Source organism: Ambystoma mexicanum, chromosome 7p, assembly GCF_040938575.1.
Source record: "Ambystoma mexicanum isolate Mex_15411 chromosome 7p, UKY_AmexF1_1, whole genome shotgun sequence".
NCBI classification, from domain to species: Eukaryota; Metazoa; Chordata; class Amphibia; order Caudata; family Ambystomatidae; genus Ambystoma; species Ambystoma mexicanum.
The window spans coordinates 96203208-96226795 of NC_090939.1; positions in this window are offsets into that span (position 1 = coordinate 96203208).

Below are 23588 nucleotides of genomic sequence, written 5' to 3' on the forward strand. Positions count from 1 at the left end.
ATAGCAACTGACCTAAATGCTAAACAAAATGATATCATTCATGACTTTGATCTTATTAAAGACCCACCTTTTATATTGGGTTGGGAAAGTGATCCAAAAATCAATACTAGACATAACTTGAATCGCTCTTCACTTTTGAAAGCTTTCCATACCATCCCTTGTCTGGGAACAATTGCTTCGGAGGATATTGACTGGGTTAGATTGGCTACTATTCAGAGTGATAGGATGACCTGCAGATTTTATTCTAGGCTGATTATGAAACTGGTTTGGGAGCAAAGAGAAAATTTTGCATATGTATGCCTAACTCCCTGCTTCTATAATCTGAATCAGAGGCAAAAGCTTTTTGGAAAAACCGGTTGCTATTACTGCTATAGTAAATCAAAACATGGAGCAGACACAACCAACTTACATTAACAAAGAATTTGTAAAACAGATATTGGCTATGGCTGCAACCCTTTCGGGGTACAATAACCAGAGTACAGTAGTGACTGCACCCGTCTTGGCTGCACCATCCTAGTCCTACGCAGCATGATCAACCCTTTGAATGCTTGTCCTGGAACAGCTGTGGTTTAGCTAATTTTAATAGATGGTGGGGTACAGTGGATGTTAAGGCTTATCCCGCTGTTATCCTACTCCAGGAAACTATGCACTTGACTCACTTTAATCTGCAAGGATATGATTGCTATACTCAGCCTGCGCTAAGAGGGGAGAAGGGTCGACCGTCAGGGGGGCTAGCAATCCATGTTCACAATGCTTGTAGATTCACTACGAAATGTATATATAAGGATGCTTTTGTAATAGCTGTTGAATTAACTACAGGTACACCATGTAAAAACTCCTTTCTAATCATGTGCATACACTGGAATAGGAGTAAGACAACGTTTATTGAAGCTAGTAGTATACTTGATGCAATTGTAATGCTCACCTGATTTCCACGGAGGCGCTGGGCTGGACTGAGCTGTCGCCGTGTCTTCTAGTGTGACTCGTAGATCTCGGCCTTCTCCTAGGGCTGGTCCCCTTCTCACGATGTACCGGACGTGTAGAGTGAGGTGTCTGCAGACGGAAGAACAAGGATTTAGGAACTGGATTGACTGAACTTCTCCTTCCTCAGTCCTCTTATTCGAACCAAGGGCGTGGCTTGCTCACCTTAGATATATTAAGGCCGGGCTCTCCATCCTGCGTCTTTGCAGGGGCGCAAGTACCAGTTACTTCACTGGTTCACTGACAATCCTCTTGATTGCAGAGGTTGATGCTGGAAGATACCGCCGTTTACTGCATGAGCGGTTTCTTGATAGTTATCGGAGCACCCTTAATTTAGTCCCTTGCTCAGTCTCAGGGTGTCAAGATTGAAATTGTAGAGGAATGATGCGGCGAGCAGGTGAGTAGGAAAGATGACCGGTTGCTGTCACCCTTTCTAATGTCTCTCTTTGTCCTGCAGGTTTAGGTGCAATGGACGCTGATGAATAAGTGCCCAGGATCGTGCAAGCGCGTATGTACGAAAAAGATGAAGCGCGGTGCACGTAAGTAAAATGACTGCTGTTTGTTTCAAAAGCACGCCTTAATGTCTCTTTTGTCCTTGCAGATCGTGGATGCAGAGAGCGTTGCTAGATGGATGCCGGCGAATGTGCGAGCGCGTAAGTAGAAAGTTTATGGTTGGTTTAGAATGCGCCTTAAAATGTCTCCCTTTGTTTTGCAGATGCCGGCATGCAGCGCTTCTTGAAGTTCAGAACGTGCGGAGCGCAGGTAAGCAATTCAAGAATGCAATGCTTAATCAAGTCCTTTTCTTTGCAGATGTCGATGGGGAGCCGAAGAAAGCGGCGGAAGGCTTTGGAAGATGCCGCCGTATTTGGTAAGTAAGAGCGCTGCTCTCGAATTGAATTCGGCTAACCTGTTGTTTTGTCTTGGCAGGTGCAGCCGAGGATCGGATCTCTAGCAGGTAAGGAATTCGTTTTCACAGGAACTGGAGCTGAAGAATCTCAGGAAGACTGGAGCTGACACGGTGAGCGTCCTGCTGCAGATGCAGAATAACGCGAAGCACGTTTCATCAATCGGGTGTGGTTTAAATAGCCTTCTGTAGTGCTTAGGCGTCTTCTTCCACAGCCTCGCCCAGGTAAGAAAAGAGTTCCTGTGTTCTGATTCCAGGGAGTGGCTCCTGCCCCACCCAGACAGGAAAAGTAGTTCCAGGCAGAGAAGGATCAGAAGACCATCGAGCTGATAAGTAAGCAGCATGGTCTGCTGCAGATAGGTCCACCCAAGCACTCTTAAGCATTATGAGCCCGGCGCTTCCAGCGCCGGGACCGGTCTTCTTTATGAGCCTGGTGCCACTGGCACCAGGACAAGGTCCAAAAGGTCCCGATAGGGACTGGCTGGTACCCAGGATCAAGGTTATGGGCCTGCTTCCAAGGATGTGAGGCAAGTCCTGACCCCTTGGAAGCAGGGATCATGACAGCAATTCTTGAAGATGCATTTGCCCGTCAAACACATTTGGGTGTTGTGGTTGGCGGTGATTTTAATTCCTCCTGTCTGTATGATGACAAGTGTATGGGGCGGAATTTATTAAATGCTAATGAAACCATAAAGAACGGTAAACAATGGGTTGACTTCTGTTACGCTCACCTGGTGTCCACGGGGGCGTTGATCTGGACAAGCCTGATGTTACTTCTTCCAGTGATACTCGGAGCGCCGAGATGATGGAGTGGACCGGGCCACCCAGCTTGGTCTGTGTGGCTCGTATGAATACTCTTCTGTAATGCAGAAAGGGGAATTAGCCACCTGTGAGGTTTAAGCTTAACCCCACCTTCTCCCCTTGAATTACTTTTGGACTACTTTAGATTCTCACCTGATAATCTGGAAAGATGAACTCTCCATCCTGCTTCAAGTGCAGGGGCGCGTAGATGACCAGTTGCCTCACTGGTGTGGGAAGTTGGCGAGTTGCAGACAGAGTTGACTCCGTAGAGGTAATAGGTAAGAGTTCAAAACGTCTGGAATTCACTCAGTCCAATTCCCCCTACGTTGCCCTTATGGATCTGGAAAGAGTTCACGTGGCAACCAGAGATGCGCAGGTAAGTGTTTATAAAAGCTGTTCAGAATAAAGAGGGAAGCTTGCTCTAATCTGTTGTCTTTTTCCTTTTCAGGCACCCATTCGGAGGAAGATCCGTGGATTGAAGCGTTTACCGCAACCGGGTAAGTCTGCAGCGGAATGTTTCCCCATAGGGGCCGGGGTGCGGCGGATATGCGGAAAAGGTCGCGCCGACCCGAGATTAAATGAGTATCCCCGGTGATCTCAAGTAAGTCTTAATGTTTGCCTTTGTTGCCTTAGGTAACTCTCTGTTGCTCACCTTATGTCCTTATGTCCATAGGTGATGAAGAGCGGCCGCGGACTGAAGATGAGCGTGATGGAATGCTGAAAATGGCAACAGGTGAGTTCAGCGCAGCGTTGCAGGAGGCGCGGCAAGAGCGACTAATGGATTCTTTCTTCCAGGTCCAAGTCGGGAAGATGCAGGATTCAGGTGAGTATGAATAAACTCTTGCTCTAACCTTTCCTTCTGTTTTCCTTGCAGGGTTCAGGAGCTCCGGAGTGTAGACGGGCGTGGCAGAAGACTGGAAGCTGCTGCAGGCACGGTGAGCGTTACGCTGCTACTGCAGAATAACGCGAAGCACGTGTGGCTGTCCGGGCGTGGCTTAAATAGCTTTGGAAGAAGTCCCAGGTAAGTATTCTTCCACTGCCCCACCCAGGTAAGAAAATAGTCCCTGCATTAAAATAGTCCCTCCTCAGCCTCATTTGGCTTAGGTCTTCATGCAGCATGGTCTGCATCAGGTAAGTTCTCATAAATGAACCTGGAGCCTATGGCGCCAGGACTGACTTTGTTCTTATGAGCCTGGCGCCAAAGGCGCCAGGACTGCACCCAAACAGCCCCTAACTGGGGCTTTTGGGCATGCTCCAAATGACGTGATGCCTGCATCCGGGGCTGCTGGGCCTGGTCTGGTTTCCCGGGGGCAGGCATCATGACAACTTCTTCCAAAACTGGGACATTCAGGTAGTCCCCATTGATGAAAAAGGTTCTGTTCACACATGGTCAAGAGGAGGATTGTATTCACACATTGATCATTTCTTTCAATCCTCGTCTTTACAGAATTCCCATGACTTAATTAATATTAAAAAGTTGGGTTTTAGTGATCACCATTCAATCTCATTGAAAGTGAGAATAGACAGTTGGTTCTTTGAGTCCAGCAAGGTATTGACGTTAGTTGAAAATGATCGTGTTGACCTTTCTGTAAGATGGAATCCATCTATCTGCCATCAGCTGACAATGAGAATGAAAGCTGATCCGGTGATGAACAAGGTTGTGACTGATTTATGTCTGGATCCAAGTAGTGTCGATACATTATTAGTTGAAAGGATTGATTATCATATTTCTTCGATGTTAAGGAAAAAAAATTTGATCACGTGCAAAAAACATCATTTACATGTCTTTAATGTTGAAGTTTTCCGTTTAAAGCAGAATAAGAACCATAAGATTCGACAACTCGCGAAATTGGTACTTGAACCGCACGACTACTATTATTTAAAAAATAATATTCTCCATAGTTATAAAATTGCGGTGAATAATCTAAGAATAAAACTCTACCTAGAAGACAATCGTAATATGATGCATAATTTGCTCAAGATTGATACACGGAAAATATGGCCAATATTGAGGACCTTGAATGCTTGTAATGAAGGTCCAATGGAAAATGGTATATCAGCTGACGTATGGATTCATTTCATCAGATCAAAATATGATATGCCGAATCAATTCCTAAACTATCCCAGATCTGACATTGGTAAGGACATACCTATGACTTCATCTTGGGGACATGAAGACATATCCAGGGCTATTAGGAAGCTAAATCCTTCGAGGGCTACTGGCACTGATGGCATTCCTGCATGCCTTTATAGATCTGATACCGATCTATGGGCAATAATTTTAAAGTATAGATTTGATGCCATTTTTTTCTTACAAGAGATACCAAAATCATGGTGCTCGGCTATGGTCATTCCTATCCATAAAAAAGGTCCAATAGATGACCCTCTCAACTTTAGACCTATTGCGTTAACAGACTCCTCTTCTAAGGTTTTCTGTCTAATAATTCTCGAAGAACTTCAGGAATTTATGACTAAGAATTCCATATTGTCAAATTATCAGACTGGGTTCAGACGTCGTATGGGCTGTTCCTTAAATGCCACCCTATTAACCCATATTCAATTGAATTCAAAACACCATCATTTAGGAGCTGTCTATATTGCAGCGTTAGATCTAAGCTCTGCATTCGACACGGTATTACGAGATTTATTATGGGTTAAAATGTTTGCGATGGGCTTCCCACGTCGTTTGGTAGCGCTCATTGTCTTATTACACTCACACACCAGTTATAGAGTACGACTAAATAAGGAGGGTGCTCTTACTGAACCTATTCCATCTAAAATTGGGTTAAAACAGGGCTGCACACTGGCAGCTGTCTTGTTTAACTTATATATATGTGATGTAGAGGAGTGTTGGGCTAATTAAATTGTCTACCCGATTAAGTTAGGATGTTTAAAAATTAACTACATTGGTTTTGCCAACGATATCCTAATTCTTTACAAAACCCCCTTTGGTCTACAGAATAAGATTAATGCATTTAACATCTTTGCTGCCTCTCATAACTTAAGAGTAAATCATTCTAAGTCATCGATTATTATATTATCTGATGGGAAAAAAAAACAGTGCTCCTATAATTGGTCGATTGATGGAAGACACATTGAAATAGCATCTGAGACCAAATACCTGGGATATCCCCTAACTGATGACTTTTCTAAATCCTGGTGGTGGGAAAAAATACAAACCAGAATTAAACCTTTAATATCACAAATGCGTATAATCATGGCAAAATATTGTGAATTTTCACTTTTGCCGATCATACAGTTTTATCTCTTAAAAAATGGAACCAATAATTATGTACCTAACTGATATGTGTTTATATGAGGTTGATGACATACTGGACACAGCTCAAGGGATAATATGGAAAAAGGTACTTGGTCTAGCCCTTGCTGTACCAAATGACATTGTTCGACATGAATTGGGTCTTCTACCATTATCTGCTAAAAGGAACTCGCGATTGCTGAACAACTATGTTAAAATACTTGACCCTCCGAGCAATTCTCTTTATGAAGACTTAAAAAACCTGCTGGAAACAGGGAGTGTGAGATCAATAACTGATTATGCGGATAAAATGAATGACTTAATGATAGTATGGGGAATTCTAAAAGAAGACTTAATATTGGGACTACCAAGCTGCAAACGCAAATTGCACTTATATTACTGGTGCTGCCAAGCGGACAGAATAGGGCTATATAGTTCTTACTATGAGTATGCCCAGTATAGAAGAAAGTGGGGGGAGAGGTTGAAATACATTATACAATTTCCATCCTCTGTAGCTCGAAGGTTATATCTTCGCTTCAAACTCAACTTGTATCATACTAATGAAAAGTTACTCCAATGGGGGAAATGTGATGTAAAGTTTATGTTTGGATCATGTCGATTCTGTAATCATGCCAAGGTCTTGGAGACCCTCAAACATTTAGTTATATATTGTACATTTTTTGAAGACTTGCGTCAATCTAGGTTCGGTAATTTTTTGCATTCTGGTATAATTTTGTCTCGTGAGGCACTATGGCAAAAATGTATGAATGGCAATAGTACTAAACTTATTATAAGATTAACACAGATCCTAACAAATATTGATTCTAAACTAAATGAATTGAAATTTTGCGAAATTTGATATTTAAAGAGAGGAAAGAAAAAAAACGGGATCAACATTCTTATCCCTGCACCAACTGCTGAACTTGTTCCAACAGCAGCAGTACAGAGATTTTGTTGCTGGCCTTCTGACCGAAAGCAAGCTCTCCATTACGTCATCCGGGAGAACCCAATCCTTGTATCTCAACCTCTCAGAAACCATGCGTGAAGGTTAAGAGTCTTGACCTCTGGATGGAGACCCTGACCCTCCTCTTGCAAGAGAAGGTCCTCTCTTTGTTGAAGACGTATTAGTGGGAAGATGGACATGTTCAGAAGGTCTGTGTTCCATGTCCTCCTGGCCCAATCCAGAGCAATTAAGATCAGGGATTTCCCAAACTTTCTCAACCTCCTCATCACATGAGGAATGACGGGGACTGGAGGAAACACGAACAAGAGCGGACACTCCCAGCCAACTACAAACGTGTTTCCTAGCGCTCCTTTTGAGGGAAATTCCCTGGAGCAGAAATTTTGCACTTCCGGGTGAGACTGGTCGCAAGCAGACCCACTTGCGCGGTTCACCAAAGGGTGACGATCTTTTGAAGGACTTCCTGAGCCAGTTCCCACTCGTGGGAGACTGAACTCTGTCTGCTCGGAGCGTCCGCCGCCGTGTTCTCCTCTACAGCTAGGTGTACTGCTGATAGAAAGATTCCTTCTTGAATTGCCCAGAACCAGAGCTGCATTGCTTCTCTGCACAATGGTAGCGACCCTACGCCTCCTTTCTTGTTGAGGTACTACATGGCCACTGTGTTGTCCGTCATTATCAGGACATTCTTTCCCTGTACAGAGGGCAGAAAGGCCTTCAGCGGTAGTCCGATTGCCCTCAGGTCCAAAGGTTGATGTGTAGTTTGGACTCTGATGGAGAAAACGACCGCTGATTTGTCAGTTTGTTGGCTGGGGCTCCTCACTCATTGAGTTTAGCGTCCATCACTAGTTATCTCCGGCCATGGTTGCCAAAAGGATTCTCCCTTGAGAATGTTGTCCCTCCCTGCAAGTCCACCACAGAAGGTCTTGAGAGACTCTGCTTGGAACTTTCAGGTGGTCTGACATTCTGCCTGAGAATTGAGACCATTGAGTCCTGAGAGCCCATTGGAGGGATCTCACTCTGAGGCGGGCCTCTGGCACCAGAAAGATGTAGCCAATCGTCCAGGTAGGGATAGACGTGAATCCCCAACCCCCCCTGAGACTCGCTGCCACTACCGCCATTAACTTGGTAAAACCCTCGGGCTGAGGTCAGCCCGAATGGCAAAACTCTAAACTGATCATGAGAACCGCCTACCTCAGGTACTTTCTGTGCTTCAGATGGATAGGCACATGAAAGTAAGCATCCTGAAGGTCCAATGATACCATCCAGTCTTGGAGTTGGAGAGCCTGAAGGATTTGGGAAAGGGTAACCATCTTGAACTTTTCCTTCCTAAGGAACTTGTTAAAGTTTCTTAAGTCCAAGATGGGTCTCAATCCTCTGTCCTTTTTGGGAATTAGAAAGTATGTGGAGTATCAACCCTCGTTCCTTTCCGTCACAGGTTCTGGTTCTATAGCACCTTTCTCTAGCAGGTTCAAAACTTCGTGCACAAGGAGCAGATCCGGAACTTTGAAAGAGTTGTTCCCCGGTGGATGATCCTGAGGCCTCTTTTGAAAAGGAAGGCAGTAACCTTGGGCTACAGTTTCCAGTACCCAAGCATCTGAAGTAATGCCCCACCATTCTTTCAGATGCTGAGTAAGTCTGCCTCCCACCGGGGTCTTGTGAATGAAGTCCTCAGAGAGGTTTTGAGGTGGCTCAAGCGGCGGCTGAGGGTAAAACTGCTGCTGTTTGGGCTGCCTTAGCACCTCTCCCTCATCCACTACGAGGGAATCTTCTCTGACCTCTTTGATTGGCTTGTCCTGTTCCTCTTCCAATCGAGTAGAAGAACAAGTTACTTCTTACCTTGTAAAGTTCTTTCGACGGGATGTTCCTCCGACGTATTCCTCATCTTAGATATATATCCTTCCAGCTCTGCTGGCCTCGGAAAATTTTTTCCCCAAGAGGGCGCTGCGCGTCGACGTCCCTCGAGTCGATGACCCTCGACAGCCGCCGTATCGACGCTCGACGTCATCCTGCCTATAAAGGCCGCGCGCAGCATCCGTTGCTCAGTTCCGTTTTGTAGCCCACAGTATTACTGTTTGGACTAGACTAATCACCCTGAAGGAGCGTAAGCTGCAACAACAAGGGAAGTAAAACTGCGGGGATGGATGGGAGGGTCGATGAGGAATACGTCGGAGGAACATCCCGTCGAAAGAACGTTACAAGGTAAGAAGTAACTTGTTCTTCGAAGGGATTGTGTCCTCCGACGTATTCCTCATCTTAGATAGGCTCCCATAGCAGTATTCTATATTCGGAGGAGGGAGTACTGACTTCACGCTGTCTTCTATTGGTGAATAGAATGTAGTACAGCCCTTCCAAACCTAGTCTCTTGACTAGAAGAGGAATCCAGATTGTAAAAACGTGTAAAGGTATGGACAGACGACCATGTAGCGGCCGCACATATGTCTTTAATCGGCACGCCTCTTTTGAGGGCCGATGAAGCTGCAATACCTCTGGTCGAATGAGCCCTAAGGTTTTTAGGGGGCTCTTTCCCTGCCAGTTTATAACATTCCAGAATGGCTAGAATGATCCATCTGGAAATGGTCTGCTTAGTTATTGGTAATCCCAGCTTGTGACCTGCGTAGCCTACAAACAGCTGGTCTGCCTGTCTTATCCTGGCTAGTCTACTAATGTAAAAACATAGAACCCTCCTAGGGTCTAGTCTGTGTAACCTCTCTTCCTCTTTCCCCGGGTGAGGAGGAGGATAGAAAGATGGTAGGATAATCTTCTGAGAGATATGGAATTCAGAGACTACTTTTGGGAGGAAATTAGGCTTCACTTGTAGGACAACTTTGTCTTTGTGAAATATTGTATGAGGGGGTTTACAAGAAAGAGCTTGTAATTCGCTCACCCTTCTAGCAGATGTAAGTGCTATTAATAAAACAGTCTTAAGGGTAAGAAATCTTAACGAACAAGAATGGAGTGGTTCGAAAGGTGTCCCCATCAGGAAAGTTAATACTAAGTTTAAATCCCATAGGGGAACTTGGAATGGTCTTGGGGGATAAACATTGGTTAACCCCTTTAGAAACTGTATTACCAAGGGTAATTTGAAATAGGATGGTTCCTCCGCAGTACGCTTAAAGATAGATAGCGCTGCGAGATAGCCCTTAATTGTGCCAACTTGAAGGCCTGAATTTGCCAAATATAGTAGGAAGGACAAAACCATTGGTGTACCACATGAAAATGGGTCGATATTCTGTTCTCTACACCAGCTGCAAAATCTGTTCCAACGGCAGCGGTATAAAGACTTTGTTGCTGGCCTCCTTGCCGAAAGCAACACCTCCATAACATTATCAGGGAGGTCCCAATCCTTGTACCTCATCCGTTCAGAAGCCAAGCGTGAAGGTTGAGGGTTTTGATGTCTGGATGGAGAACCTGACCTCCCTTCTGTGAGAGTAGGTTCTCTCTGAGAGGAAGTCGAAATGGAGGGCAGATGGACAAGTCTAGAAGGTCCGGGTACCACGTTCTCCTGGCCCAATCCGGGGCAATTAGGATCATGGTTCGTCGGAATCTTCTCAACCTCCTGATCATTTGAGGAATGACAGGGACCGGTGGGAACGCGTACAGAAGCGGAAACTCCCAGTCCACTATGAACGCTTCTCCCAGAGCTCCTCTCGGAGGAAATTCCCTTGAGCAGAACAGGTCGCATTTCCTGTTTAGGCTGGTGGCGAACAGATCTACCTGAGGGGTTCCCCAAAGGGCGAAGATCTCGTGAAGAACTTCCTGAGCTAGTTCCCACTCGTGGGAGACTGTGCTCTGCCTGCTCAGAGCGTCCGCTGTCAAGTTCTTCTCTCCGGCTAGGTGAACTGCCGATAGAGAGATTCCTTCTTGGATTGCCCAAAACCAGAGCTGCATCGCCTCTCTGCACAGGGGTAGTGATCCTACGCCTCCTCTTTTGTTGAGGTAATGCATGGCCACCGTGTTGTCTGTCATTATCAGGACGTTCTTCCCTTGTACAACTGGCAGGAAAGCCTTTAACGCAAGTTTGATGGCTCTCAGCTCTAACAGGTTGATGTGTAGTCTGGACTCCGATGGAGACCAACGACCGCCGATGGTCAAGTCGTTGGCGTGGGCTCCCCACCCCGTGAGTGAGGCATCCGTGACTACTGTTATCTCCGGCCAGGGTTGCCAAAACTGTTCTCCTTTCAGAATGTTCTCCTGACAGGCCCACCACTGAAGGTCTCGAGCCACCCTGCCGGGAACCTGAAGAAGATCTGTCATTCTCCCTGAGAATTGAGACCACTGAGTCCTCAGTGTCCACTGGAGGGATCTCATTCTCAGACGAGCCTCTGGCACTAGGAAAATGCAGGATGCCATGAGGCCTAGCAACCTCAAAAAGTCGAAGGCTGGGAGACGTTGGGCATTTTGAAACTTGGTGACCATCTGTAGAATATCTTGAGCCCTCACCTCTGGTGGCGAGGCTTTTCCCAGGGAAGTGTCCAGGATCGCTCCGATGAACTGGAGTCTCTGCGATGGTATCATTTGTGACTTCTTTACATTGAGGGAGAAGCCCAGTCTGTGAAGGGAGTGGCAAACATGATCTAGCTGGATCTGAGCTTGTTCCGAAGATACAGCCCTGATTAGCCAATCGTCCAGGTAGGGGTAGACGTGAATCCCTTCCCTCCTTAGACTTGCCGCCACTACCGACATTAACTTGGTGAAGACCCTCGGGGCGGAGGTCAGCCCAAAAGGCAGTACTCGAAATTGATAGTGAGAGTTGCCAATTGTGAACCTCAGGTATTTCCTGTGTTTGAGATGGATAGGCACATGGAAATAAGCGTCCTGAAGGTCCAGAGATACCAACCAGTCCTGAAACTGAAGGGCCTGGAAGATCTGAGAAAGAGTGACCATCTTGAATTTGTCTTTCCTGAGGAATTTGTTCAATTCTCGCAAGTCCAAGATGGATCTCAGTCCTCCGTCTTTCTTTGGAATGAGAAAGTAAGGGGAGTACCAGCCCTTGTTCCTCTCCGCTACAGGTACCGGTTCTATGGCACCTTTCTCTAGCAGGTCTATAATTTCCTGCAAGAGGAGCGGATCTGGAGCTTTCTGAGAGCTGATCCCCGGTGGATGACTCTGAGGTATACGTAGGAAAGGTAGGCAGTAACCTTGGGCAACTGTTTCCAATGCCCAAGCATCTGACGTGATAGCCTGCCATTCCGTCAGATGTTGAGTCAACCTGCCTCCTACAGGTGTCCTGTGAGGGAAGTCCTCAGAGTGGTTTTGGGGCGGCTGATGTAGATGCCGATGGTAAAGAGGCACCTGCTGTTGCTGCGGCTTTAGAATATCTACCCCGTCCACCTCGGGTAGTTCTTCTTTGACCCTTTTGAGCCGGTCGTCCTCTACCTCTTCCGAATGAGGAGTAGAAGCGAAAGGACTTGCCCCTCGCAGAGGTTCCTGTGGGACGAAAAGGAGTCTGACGGATTGCAGCTCCTAGGGATTTTGCTGCTGCTTTTGAAGTTTGCAGTTTCTCTAAACTGTCATCCGCCTTTTTCCCGAACAAAGAAGAGCCATCAAATGGCATGTTCAAGAGCCTGGCTTGCACATCTGGGGCAAAACCCGACTTTCTCAACCAAGCGAACCGCCTGGTTGATGTACTTGCCGCCATTGCTCTGCTGATACTGTCAGCCGAATCAATGCCCGTCTGGAGGGATTCGCACATAGCGTCTTTACCGTCCTGTATAATATGCAGGAACGCATCCCTTTCTTCTCCCTCCGGGATGCAGTCAGCCGCTGTAGAAGCACACTCCCAAAGTGTATGGCTGAACCTAGCAAGGGTGCAAGTAGCATTAACAGACTTTAACGCCATGCTACATGCTGAAAAGACTTTCTTAGCCATAGCATCATATTTTTTATCGTCCCTGTCCTGTGGGACAGTAGGATAAGCCGTCTTGACGTCGGTAGAGGATGCTGCTTGTACCACCAGACTTTCTGGGGATGGATGTTTGGATAAGAACTCTGGGTCTGTGGAAGATACCCTGTACTTTGCAGACAGTTTTTTTTATTTACTGCTGGTATTACATCTGGGGTTTCCCAGTTTGTCATGATCTTTCTCTGAAGAGCTTTATGAAAAGGCACCACTGGATCCTCTTGTGGGCATTTGTCAAGAATATCTGTGAGGTCATCTTGCTGGAAAGATTGTGAAGGTGTAGACCACCCCATGAACTCTGTAATTCTGGCCATTAAGGCTCTGTAGGGGGTTTCAGCATGCTCCCCCGGTTCTGGTTTAGCAAAATCCACCTCAGGGGAAGTGTCTAAACCACTTGCCTCATGTAAAGAATCATGAAGATCCTTTAATCTGCGCTCTTCAGAGGAAAATTCTTCTCTAACTGGGGTTACAGGTCCCTGTAACTCATCTTGTTCTGACAAATCACCCTCTTCTAAAATTGAGGATATAGTTCTCAATTGTTCTGAACTAATAAAGGGAGTAAATCCCATTTCCAAGGCAGAGGGTGCTGAACTTGTCATTATTGGCCTCGAAAGCGTCGATGTCGTCGACGCCGACGTCGAAGGCTTCGAGCGTGGCGTCGAAAACAGAGGTGGAGGCCTCGAGGACCTCAACAGAATTGGAATTTTACTCGACAATATCGACGCCATCGACGTCGAGGGCCTGGTAATCGTCACTGGATGTGTGGTCATCGTGACTTTTCTCGGCGTCGACGCCGGTGTCGAGGCCGGCGTCGAGTCGACAGACCTGTGTGTCGAAGGTCCCTTCAACAACGGCGTCGAAGACCTCGACGTCGACGGAACCTTCGTCGACGGCGTCGACGGAACCTTCGAGGAAGGTTTGGAGGTCATAGTCCTACTCGAGGGTTCGAGACGCGCTCGAGAGGTTTCTTTCGCCGGGTACTGCGACTCGCGGCGTTTTTGACCTTTGGGTCTTTCGACCAGAGCATCGCTCTCGGCAGTCTTCGAGGGGGTCGAGGCCGCTTTCTCGAAGACGCTCATCATGTTTTTTCTGAATTCCTCCCATTCAGCCCGGGAACTATGTTTCGTGGGGCCAGGGATTCTTTTTGGTGAAACAGAGGAAGAGGAAGACGGAGAAGGAGATCTTCGACGTTTCCTCTTCGAGTGTTTCGATCTCGAGGAGTGATGAGACCCACTCCGAGATCTGGAGCGTGAATGGTGACGAGGAGACGAATGTCTCGACTTCGTCGAAGAAGAAGAAGCTTTAAAAGTCTTACCTTTCTCCAGCTTCCCCCTACGCTCCTTCAGGGCCTTAGCTGTCATGGACATACAGTCCTCGCACTCCGAACAATGGTGTTCGGCTCCCAAGCACCACAGACAATTTCTGTGAGGATCGGTCAACGACATCTTTTTTCCACAATCTCGACATTTTTTGAAGCCGGATCGAGGGGTTGTCGGTTCCGACGAGGAAGCCATCGAGTACGATTCGAATAACTTGAAGTAAATAGTACTAAGAACTGAGCAACGGTATTCCGAGGCACCGAGTTAGCGCGGAAAAACGGAACTGAGCAACGGACGCTGCGCGCGGCCTTTATAGGCAGGATGACGTCGAGCGTCGATACGGCGGCTGACGAGGGTCATCGACTCGAGGGACGTCGACGCGCAGCGCCCTCTTGGGGAAAAAATTTTCCGAGGCCAGCAGAGCTGGAAGGATATATATCTAAGATGAGGAATACGTTGGAGGACACAATCCCTTCGAATAGAAAAGACTTACCGCTCCAAGTTTGTGAACCAGAGTAGGGGTATTGAGGCTGTCTAATGGCAGCGGTAAGGGATTTAGCCGCAGCTTTCGAGGTCTGCAGCTTTTCCAAACTCTCATCAGCTTTGTTGCCAAACAGCGTTGAGCCGTCAAAGGGCATATAGAGTCTAGACTGCACATCTGGAGCAAATCCGGACTTCCTCAACCATGCAAATCTGCGCAACACTGTGCTAGTTGCCATGGATCTGCTGATACTGTCTGCAGTATCCAAACCTGACTGGAGACATTCACCCATTGCCTCCTTACCATCCCTGATAATAGCCAGGAAGCCGTCTCTTTCTTCATCTTCCTGGATGTGGTCAGCCGCCATTACTAAGCAGTCCCACAGGGTAAACGTAAACCTTCATAAGGTACAAGTTGCGTTAGTTGACTTTAATGCCAAATGTGTAAATATTTTTCTAGCCCAGGTATCTACTCTCTTATCGTCCATATCAGGAGGGATAGAAGGATATGCTGATTGCTCAGGAGATATAGCAACTTGAACCACCAAACTTTCTGGTGTTAGATGTTTTGTCAAGTACTCTGGGTCACTGCTGGGTGGCCTATATTGTCTAGCAAAGCTTGTATTCACTGCAGCCACAGTCTCTGGTGTCTCCCAGTTTGCTGGGACCCTTTTTTGTAGTGCAGTATGAAATGGCAAAATAGGATATTTTTGGGGACCTGATCCAAAATATCTGTCAGGTCATCCTTCTCAAAAGAAGGAGTAGGCCTGCTCCAACCTAAAACACTATCACCTTGCTCATCAGACTTGTATGATGAGTCAGTGTGGTGATTAGGATTTGGTTTACCAAAATCCACTTCGGGAGAGGTATCTAAACCACTGGCCAACTGGAGGTTATCATACAAGCCTTTTAGCCTAGAGTCTTCTGAGATTAATTCCTCTGGCACATTACGGGTGCCATATTGTAAACCAAATGGTGATGTGTTATCATCTGAAGGCTCATTATATTCATAGATAGAGGTTAAAGACTTAGTCTTTCTTTTGCAGGGGTTGTTTGAAAACCTCCTGGGTTACTGTTGGCTTTGACAAATTCAAAGTAATCGTGACAACGACTTCGGAGTCGATTTTGTCAGAGTCGACTTCGACGCTGGTGTCGGCTCTGACGCCGACGCTGTTAGCGAAGGCGTCAGAGTTGTTGACTTCTTATGGTTTTTCAAAGGAGCCCTCTATGGGCTGGATTCCTGACTTGTCGAAGCCCTCAGCGATTTCTCGTCAGATCGAGATTTCTGTCGATGCTGTACCGGCTTATGGCTCGGTTTTGAATATTTTGTCTTGATGCAGATCGACAGGGGCATGGGCATTCTGCTTGACCTTCGAGGGGGATAGGCTGTATTCTCGAAGATTTGTTTAGCATTTCTAAACGAAATGCATCCCATTTTGCTGGGGGGTCCAACTTAGCTGGACATTTGATTACTTCGGCCGAGAAATCACGAGAGGTCGAAGGTGACCTGTGACACTGTTTTTTGGCCTTCTTCGAAGACGAAGAATGGGGCGACCAACTTCTCGAATGTGATCTTTTGGATCTTTTACGTCGAGGAGAATCCCTCGACTCATCTGTCTTTCTTTTTGAACTCTTCGAAGGATACTTCGAAGGCAACCTCCCCGTGGCCAATTTAACTTTATGCTTCATGAGAACCTTTTTGGTCATCGCCTGACAGGAGCCACAGTCGGAAGTACGGTGACCGGTACCAAGACACCACAGACATAAGCGGTGGGGGTCGGTGATCGACATCTTCGATCCACAGTCTTGGCACTTCCTGAAGCCCGTCTTAGGCGTAGATGGTGCCAACAGGGAGACATTTTAGTTGATCGAAAAAAGCTGACAAAGTTCACTGATTAACTGTAGTATGCCGTAATTCTTCAAAGCGTTAGCTTGGAAAAACTAAACTGAAGGCAATGCGCACTGCGTACGCTATTTATACAGATGATGACGTTGACAGTTGAACGGAGGCCCTCGAGGGACACTGACTCGACCAGACAGCACACAGCGCCCCCTGTCGAAAAATAATTCTGAACCAGCTGAAGCTGGAAGGATAATCATCGTAAGATAAGAAATACATGGGTGGACACAATCCATTCGAAGAGGGGGTACTGTGGCATAGTGATGCTCGACGCCCGGAGCTTGCCAAGTTACAACCAATCGAAGAAATCTTCAAGTGGCACTTCAACCTCGACATATGTCCACTATTCCACGGCTGTATAAGTACAGTGTCGCCGCCTGCAGTGAAGTGGCGGCCGGTTGGTTTCCTGTCATTCCGAACCGAAGAACGAGTACTGAGGGTCCAGACTCGGTGGAGGTCTGCAGGGCAGTCCAGTGCTCGGGTCTAACTCGACAGAAGCCATTCTATCATCCGTGCTGCAGCACCAAAGTATCACCCAGGGACCACCCTTGAACTGACAAAACCAGATACCTACTTCTGCCACTGCACCCGTCGCCGCTGAAAGTTATCGGCGAAAATGAAATAACTGATCCTCACCCCCCAAGCCTTGTTGAGTTCCACAGTGAGTTTCAGCTTCGCAAGGCATCCACAGCTGGTGTAGCAACCCAGCCAAGGAGACCACTGCGACAAACCATCACGGCTTCCTTTCCAACACGGCTTTGTTCCCTTCTCCTGCTTGACGGTAACGACCCAGCGGCTCCTTGAAGAGCTGAGAGACTCAACCACCTCGCCTTCCAAGGCACCCAAGGTACTGTGACAAGGAAGAGGGGCTTCCCCCTGCAGGGGTAGCACAAGGGTCCCAGATTCAGTCTTGGGCCTGGCTCTCCTGTTGCTTCCGGATGATGGGACCTGTAGAAACAATAACATGCATTTAATAAACACATACGGATTGAGTATTAATATAAAAGCAAAGTATAACTTACCTTTTATTGTAGGTTGCCCAGGTGGTTGGATCTTCACACAGAATTGCATTTTTACTCTAAGAAGTAGACTGCCAGTGTTCTAAAGTAGTTTCCTGATTTTCTACAGTTGTGGTTTTGAAGTTAAACAGTGTTTAGTAATGTAAGTGCATTTTATGACCATGACCAGTTGATGCATTATTGATGAACATGAATATAACTGTGGTACCACATAGCACTGTATAAATTGTGTTAACTGTGGAAGTATAGTTTCCTAAGTACAAAGTGGGCCTCAATAGAAGTATGGCAGTCCGGAATTAACGTGCCAGTTATTCATTTTACTGGCACGTTTCCGGACCGCCATACTACAAGTTTGGTGGTGGGGTGGCCGGATTTACCTGCTGCTCTGAGCTGCAGGTATTTATGGCACCCAACCCGCAAAAAACAACAGTATTATTGGTGCCGGTAGTACCAGCAATTCCCTCTATGGAGTCCTCTGGGACTCCATGGAATGGGGAATTATTGAAGTTGCCGGCACTTGAATATGCCAGTAATTCCAGCATTCCAAGTGCCGGTAACGGTATTATCGTTTGCTAGCATCCCGCCGGATTTACCGGCAATATACTGGCAAACACATAATGGGGCCCAGTGTGTCTTATTTATTTGTATATATTCACCTAAACCTAATCTTATCTAATACAAAAACTGTGTGTGCATATAGCAGTGCAGAGACATTCCGTTGTGGGGGTTTGGGGATTCACTGTACCTAAGAACCAGCTTGCATCACCTCCCTTGAGTCTCAGCCTTGGTTGCTCGTCCATTACTACTATTTGCGAGCCTTGTCTGGGGTGGCTCTGCGCCTCTACCCCAACCATATACTGGGTAGCATCGCAGAATCCCCTCTCCAGTCTTTTCAGGAGGTTAGAGAGGAAGAATTACCATCTGAAGAGAGTTATACTGACAAGTTTGGAAGTTCTGCTGAGGAAGACTGGTGGAGGTAAGGGAGGAAGAGAACCATTATCATCTGGGACAGGGACAAATTAAAGCTAATAGGAGAAGGTTGACTTGTAAGAACTGAAGAGGAAGAAGGAAAACATATATCCATACTAGGCAGGGAGGATCTGGATGTTCAGGTTGGCCCATGGCAGATTTAAGAGGTGGGATGAGATACAAGACAGTGCAGCTTCATCAAGGAACAGGGAGGATATGTCGGGGGAACTGAAGCGCTGTGTCCTGGAGGCCTGGATGTTAGAACAGGGGGAAGATCAGGTTTCAGGGCAACCTCTGAGACCGACACCAGAATACTAAAGGAGCAGACAACTACTGGAAGAGATTCCCCTCTGCCTCCAACTTCTAAAATGATACTAAGGTTTTGCAAACGTGTGGCATCTTAGCCTCCGAGGGCCCTTATTACCGCCTCTGTGGAAACAGGTTTGGGAGTCTCAAAATCCGACACCTGGAACAAAAGACCAAGGCGTTCAGCTGGACATTGGTGGAGGGATAGGACGAGCCCAACTCAAAAACTTTGTAAAACACCTTTTTTTGCAAATTATTTTTTGTTTCTCAATTTGTGTTGTGTAAATAAGTTAGTATTTTGAAAACCACATCTTTGCATCAGCCTCTTTGTGCTTCCCACTAGCCTTGCCCTTGCTCATGCAAGACTCATTTTTTTCAATTGATATTTGCAGATCAAAGAATGCTGTAATCTTAACAGTCATTTTATGAAACAACACAGTCTTCTGGAGGAGACACCCTCGCAGGAGAGTCTGCCACTTTATGCTTTTGGGTTATGCAATCATCCCAATCATTGCTTGAGGTTACTCAACTTCAATATACAGGCTAAATGGGGGGCTTACAAACATGGTTATGCAGCTATTTAGATAAGGAAAGGTAACATTTTGGACACTCTAAATCAGTGATTATCCCCAGAATCTGTCCAACCCTGAGGATACTCAAAATCTGTGCCCGAGTGTGAAAAGAAGATTTAAATAGAGAGACGTGCAGCTCCATTTACTGCAAACCTGTAGATGCCTGAGAATCAGAAGCACTATGGGGTGTGACTTTAGAGGGGAGTATCCAAACAGTGAAACATCCTGGTTGTGGGAAGAGAATACATCCACTCTGAAGCAGTACAAAATATACTATGGTGAAGCGCCCAATGCCCGAAGATTGGGGGTTTCAACAGATAGCGACAGATAGCGTAGAAGGGACGTGTGTTGCTAAAGAGTGGGAGAGGGTGCACAATATGTGGTGGGAGAGATAAGTAAGCAGCTAAAGGCTATTAGTAAGCTTGGATTGATGAGCAGTGCTTTTACCCCACCTGCAGAGAGCAAAGAGGTTTACATTTCACTGTGGCAGCCACAGGAGGAGAAACATATGGCCTGCCACCTCTCTCAACTACAGAGGGCCCTGCTGCTGAAACCTCTGGAATAGAAACTGGTCTTATGCGTGTGAGGAGTGCTGGTGAGCCCCCCCCCACTGAATGCATGAAGCATTGAAGATGAAATAGAACATAATTGGGAAAACTGGTTAAACTTGGGGTTCCTCTCTAAGAGCTGTTAGGAAGAGGGAGGTCTACTATAAGACACCAAGGTAGTGAAGCACCATGCATAAGGAGCAAGTTACTTACCTGTAACTGTTGTTCTCCAGCATGGGTCTGGCATGGATTCACATGCTCATGAATATTCCCCGTCGTCAGGCTGGGAATCCTCGGTAAAGAAAAAAATCAGTATCAGTTTCGTTTCTGATCTGTCTTTCTTAGTAGTAACCAATCACTGATCTCTGGGTCATACTGCCCCCAGCCAATGACTGCCCTCTCCCTAAGCCCCGCCTCTGGCAGCCATCCTCAGATTTGGTAGCACGCCAAGTGGCAGTATGACCAAGTGAAGAGCCGCAGAGGGGTAGGTGGGAGGGTTCGCATGTGAATCCATGCCAGACCCATGCTGGAGAACAACAGTTACAGGTAAGTAACTTGTTCCTTCTCCAGCATGGGGTCTGGCATGGATTCACATGCTCATGAATAAAGAATACATAGCAGTATACACATGCACAACCACAGGAGGCGGCAACAGGCTCAACATTAAGCAATACAACAACTCAACATTAAGCATCTCTTACCTCCTCACCAGGCTCACCTTAAGCGAACAGGTTGCGCAGCACTGCTTGGCCGACCCTGGACTCCTCCCTGGAGTCCCGATCCACGCAGTAGAATCTTGTGAAGGTGTGGGTCGACCTCCACGTAGCAGCCCTGCAGATGTCCAGCAGGGGCACACCAGACAGGAACGCCGTGGTAGCAGCGATCGCTCTGGTCGAATCGGCTCTCGGACGGCCGGGCAGCGGTCGGTTTGCCAACCGGTGACAATGCATGATGCAGCCGGAGAGCCATCTGGAAATGGAAGTCTTCGAGAGATCCTTCCCTTGATTCACAGACCCAAAGTTCACAAACAGTTGTGACGTCTTCCGAAAACGCTTCGTGCGGTACACGAAGAACTTCAGCGCTCTATCTACATCCAGCGAGTGCAAAGTCCTCTCGGCCGGCGTCGAAGGCGACGGAAAGAAAACTGGTAACACCAAGGGCTCGTTGAGGTGGAAGTCCGATGGCACCTTGGTCATGAAGGAGGGGTGCGTCCTCAGCACCACCCTCGTGTCATGAAAAGTCAAGTATGGAGGCTTGCAAGATAGGGCCTGAATCTCTCCCACTCGTCGTGCAGAGGTGATGGCCACGAGGAACGCTGTCTTCCATGACAGGAACTTCAAAGGCGCCGAATGCATAGGCTCGAATGGGGCTCCCATGAGCCTGGTCAGCACCACATTAAGCTCCCACGCCGGGGCAGGAGCCTTCACCGGCGGGAATGATCGGAATAGTCCCTTCATAAATTCCTTCACCAGGCGATGAGACCACAAGGACGTCCGTCCCATCATCCTGGTATATCGGGAGATGGCAGCCAGATGTATTTTTATGGAGGCGTGAGCCAGTCCAGCCTTGGCCAGCGACAGTAGGTACGGCAGCACTTGAGGGGCTGTAATTCGCAGAGGGTTAATCTTCTGTGCATGACACCAGACAGAGAACCTCTTCCATTTATGACCGTAACACTTGAGAGTTGAGGACGCCCTGGCCTTTGCAAGAACCTCTCTGCAATCAGCCGGGATATCGTACCCTCCAAACTCTAGTGCTGCAGGAACCAGGCCTGCAAGTTCAGCGACTGTGGGTCGTGGTGGAGAATGGCGCCTCCTTCTCTGGAGAGAAGATCCGCGTCCGCCGGCAGCCTGACTGGCGGGAACGTTGACAAGTCCAGAAGCTCCGGGAACCAGATCTGCCTCGGCCGTGCCGGTGCGACGAGGATCATCCTGCACCTGGACTTCTTGAGCTGGTTGATGAGGCGGAGCAGCAACGGCAATGGAGGGAACGCATATAGAAACAGGCCGTCCCAAGGGAACGAGAAAGCATCGCCATGCTCCTCGGCTGTGGGAATCTGCTGGCGAACCTCTAGCACTTGGAGTTCGTCGCCGTTACGAACAGGTTGATCTGGGGTTTGCCCCATCGTTGGAAGAGTCGATCCACTTGAACCTGGCGCAGTTCCCACTCGTGGCACGAGCGCAGCTCCCTGCTGAGTGAGTCGGCGATGGTGTTTTTTATTCCTGCCAGCTGGAAGGGAACCAGAAACATCCCCGGGGCGACGGCCCAGTGCCACAGATTCTGGGCCTCCTTGGATAGGGCTGGGCATCTGGTGTCCCCCTGCTTCCGTATGTAGAACATCGTGGTGGTGTTGTCAGTGAAGATCCTCACCACTTTGTCCTTGAGGGACGGGATGAACGAATTGAGCGCCCAGAACACTGCTCGGAGCTCCAGGATGTTGATGTGGAGAGACCTCTCCTGCGGGAGCCAAATGCCTCTTGCGTGGAGATCTCCGGTGTGGGCCCCCCAACCCTCCAGAGAGGCGTCCGTAGTGTAGGGGAGGAGTGGTCCAAAACCCCCCCCCCTTGCCTACATCTCCACCCCAGGTGAGAGCCATGGCTCATTGGGCGTCCCCTCCTACCACCAGGGCCCAGGTGGTGGATGACTCACCTGCTGAAGACATTGCCCGCACGCATTAAATTTAGCTAGGCCTCAGAAACCATTTTGTCTACTAAACATGGTGTGAGCTTAGCGCACTGTAGCGCGGCCCCCACCCTCGGAGAGTTTCAGTTATCCCTGTCGCCGCAGCACCCTGGCAGATCCGCTGTGAGCCCGTTCCCACGAACAAGACGGACATGAGCTAGCATAAGAGACTAACATTGTAACAGTTCACCTTCCGCAGTGTATCATCGCTCCCAGCATGACCCGGCCAGCAGGCCTGAGCGATGAAAAGAACGGTAAAATGGTCATCAGATGGCAGAAAATCTCTACATATTAATGCCAAGACCACTGGCAAAATATGCTTTTCTCCACAAAATCTCTTATATTACAAAAACCTGTAAAGTGTATAAACATAGAAAGCATGCTTCCATGATATAAGCAATGGCGAGCCCACACCACTGCAGTTGGGTACTGATAATGAAGGAGCGTTCCAGGGATCTATTTGTTACGTGTATCACTGGGGAACTTACACTTCATGGTTTTGCGCCATAACCGAACTAATGCTGCTAGAGTACACGAGAAGACAAATGTAACCATACAGAGGGCTCATGTGAAGGATGCGCGAGAATGCACTTGTCATGTGTGTATGTCTAAGCCCCATATGTGCCACCACCGTCACGTACAGTGGCGGGTCATTTTCTATGTACTCCACCAACCTTAATACTACCTCACTTACTGCAAATGTATATGCATAGAACTAATTACTGTAATTGTTAATACATAGTGTACGAATAAGGTGCTCAGGCTGGATATAATCAAGACACACCCAGCAAAGTTGAAATGCATGTTTTAAAGTGATTCGAATAAGTAGTACAGAATGTTCAAATGTTTATGATGTTTTTACCTAAAGTCGGCAACATACGAGGAAGATACCTTTTGTGAATATGTGCAAGGCCATTTCCCCTCCCACCCTGCGAAGACTGCCAAACATGAGAACAGAGGCCCGCGCCGCGCTGCTCTACCTCCCCCAACC